General features: G+C 44.3%; 1 non-coding gene across 1 annotated transcript; it reads right to left on the bottom strand.

The window, feature by feature from the left end:
* Positions 1–1,537: 1,537 nt before the first annotated feature.
* TRNAS-GGA (transfer RNA serine (anticodon GGA)) lies at positions 1,538–1,609 on the bottom strand. Its single transcript has one exon. It is a non-coding gene; the product is annotated as a tRNA-Ser (tRNA).
* Between the last annotated feature and the right edge of the window lie 1,531 nt (positions 1,610–3,140).

Here is a 3,140-nt window from a genome sequence, read left to right as displayed (position 1 = left end):
CAAGTGAGTGATCTGAGAAGAAAAAGTGCTACCCCTGACCCAGGAGAGGTGGCCATCTCTGATTGGGGGTCACTGCCTGACTCCTCAGATGACAAAGAGAAAACCTACAAGTCATTCCAGGGAATATTCCACTTGATCTCCCACAGTGGGACTGGGCATCTGCTGAGTGACCCATGGGAGTAACCTGCACTTTCTGAATTTTTTTGTGGTGTTGGGGAGGAAAGAGGGAGCAGCAGGCCTGGAAGTCTGCCAAGAGATATGGAATCATGAGAATGTGGCTGACCAGCTCTGGGAGGTTGCCCAGCCCCACTGGATGTGAGCTTCAGTTTGGTCTTTGAAGGACCAAACATTTGCTCGAGACATTTTGCTTCAAGTCCATTAATCCTGATGACAAGTTCCAAAATTGCAAAGGGATTGCCCTTTGCCAGATCACATATATCTGTGGTCTGACATTAACAAACTGAGTTTGTCTTTTCTATGTATAATTGGCACCCAAATATAGCTAAAGGAAAAAAGAAAAAAGAAGAAAAAAGAGAGGGAGAGAGAGGATTTTTGGCTTCTTCACTAGTTTAAAAATTATACTATGACATTTATTGCTTCCATTATCCAAAAATGTCAGTTTGTTTGAAGCAGATTTCCCTCTCTTTGGAGCTACCCACCTCCCCCCTATCCCCCCAAAGCCTTCCCATGCTGCCCTAATCAACACTGGACTTCTGTATCTGGAAGGCCCCATGTACTTTCTGTACCCACCAGGAGAGACCTTGGACAGGATTAGATCACAGGAGAAGGTGCCTTTGGGCACTTCCAGCCTCTTTCTTTATATGGCCTATAAAAGTTCAGAAAGTGTACGTAGATTTATCTTTTCATTCTTATCTCTTAGTGTCCAAAAAGAAAGGGCTGGTCCCTTATTAGATGTTACTAGTTTCCCTCTCTGGATCCCATTTTATGGAGTAAAGTTTTAGTTAAGTCTTTAATGTGATCATGTTTATCTTCCTTAAAATGAAGGAGAACAATGCTTAATCGAAAGAAATACTTTAGCCTTGGAGTTTCAGACAGCATCACTGGTGTGGAAGAAATTCTTTGCCGCACGCACCCCAGTGTTCATCGCAGCACTGTTTATAATAGCCAGGACATGGAAGCAGCCTAGACGTCCATCAAGAGATGAATGGACAAAGAAATTGTGCTTCATATATACAGTGGACTACTACCTAGCCATTAAAAAAAAAAAATGAATTTGAGTCAGTTCTAGTGAGGTAGACGAACCTAGAGCCTGTTATACAGAGTGAAGCAAGTTAGAAAGAGAAAAACAAATATAGTATATTAACACATACATATGGAATTTAGAAAAATGGTACTGATGAAACTATTTGTAGGTCAGCAATAGAAAGTTATGACCAACCTAAAGTGAAGTGAAGCCGCTCAGTTGTGTCCGACTCTTTGCGACCCTGTGGACGATAGCCTACCAGGCTCCTCCCTCCATGGGATTCTCCAGGCAAGAGTACTGGAGTGGGTTGCCATTTTCCTTCTCCAGGGTATCTTCCCAACCCAGGGATCGAACCCGGGTCTCCTGCATTCCAGGCAGATGCTTTAACCTCTGAGCCACCAGGGAAGCCAACCTAGATAGCATATTGAAAAGCAGAGACATTACTTTGCCAACAAAGGTCCGTCTAGTCAAAGCTATTGTTTTTCCAGTGGTCATGTATCGATGTGAGAGTTGGACTGTGAAGAAAGCTGAGCGTCAAAGAATTGGTGCTTTTGAACTGTGATGTTGGAGAAGACTCTTGAGAGTCCCTTGGACTGCAAGGAGATCCACCCAATCCATCCTAAAGGAGATCAGCCCTGGGTGTTCATTGGAAGGAATGATGCTGAAGCTGAAACTCCAGTACTTTGGCCACCTCATGCGAAGAGTTGACTCATTGGAAAAGACTCTGATGCTGGGAGGGATTGAGGGCAGGAGGAGAAGGGGAAGACAGAGGATAAGATGGCTGGATAAGACGGACGTGAGTCTGAGTGAACTCCGGGAGTTGGTGATGGACAGGGAGGCCTGGTGTGCTGCGATTCATGGGGTCGCAGAGTCGGACATGACTGAGCGACTGAACTGAACTGAACTGAACAGAGACGCAGGCATAGAAAACAGACTTTGGATGCAGCAGGGGAAGGGGAAGGTGGGGCAAATTGAGAGTAGCATGGAAACATAAATATTACCATATGTAAAATATGGTATGTAAATATGATATGGTATGTAAAATTTGCTGTATGAGGCAGGGAGCGCAACCTGGTGCTCTGTGACAACTTAGAGGGCTGGGATGGGGTAGAAGGTGGAGGTTCAAAAGGGAGGAGATATATGTATACATATTCCAGACTTTGTCTGGGAAGGAATCTTAGAATACTGATTTGGTTACTGTAACAAAGGCCAAGATGGTGGTGACTTCATCAAGGCTGAGATTTCTTTCTCACAGAAAGTTCAGGCCTGGGCAGCCAGGGCTAATATGGTGGTTCACAGCATCCAGGACTGAAGAGCTTTCCATTTTATCAGTCTGCCATCGTCAAAATGCACCTCCACCTTATGGTCCAGGAAGCCTGTCTCAGCTCCGGCCACCACATCTGTGCTACCACTTTTAAAAAGAGCCTGATTGTGCAGTTCTTCTCTGTTTAAAACCAATTCCCATTTATTGCCTACTCCCCTTTATAATTCATGTACCGGAGGCAGGTACTCAAGAATTGAATTAATAATACGGCATGAGTACCAACCAACCAGTAGATAAGGCACAGCCAGCATGGGTCAGTGAACTAGCCCTGCAGGGAGGGATCCTCCTCCTTTGACCCCACACCCAAACCTGCTTCAAGCCCCCATGTGCTCAAGCTCCTCTCAGCAGCTTTCTCTTCTACTATGCTGTGCTCTTTCGTGACCCTGTATTTTGCCCATGCTGTGCCTTCTGATAAGAATGTTTTTATTGCTTTAGTGGCAAATTTTCACCCACCTCTCCTTCGTCCTATTTGGATATTGCTATTTGATAGTTAGTATTTCTTGAATAATCTCTACCTTTAAGGCACTGTTTCAAATACTCTACATCATGTAAAAACCTACTTGATTCTCAAGTCCATAGTTCTTCCATAAATTAATTCCATTTCAAAGATGA

The sequence above is a fragment of the Ovis canadensis genome, chromosome 1 (assembly GCF_042477335.2).
Source record: "Ovis canadensis isolate MfBH-ARS-UI-01 breed Bighorn chromosome 1, ARS-UI_OviCan_v2, whole genome shotgun sequence".
NCBI classification, from domain to species: Eukaryota; Metazoa; Chordata; class Mammalia; order Artiodactyla; family Bovidae; genus Ovis; species Ovis canadensis.
The sequence above is the reverse complement of the archived record's forward strand: the minus strand, read 5'-3'. Positions and strand labels throughout refer to the sequence as shown.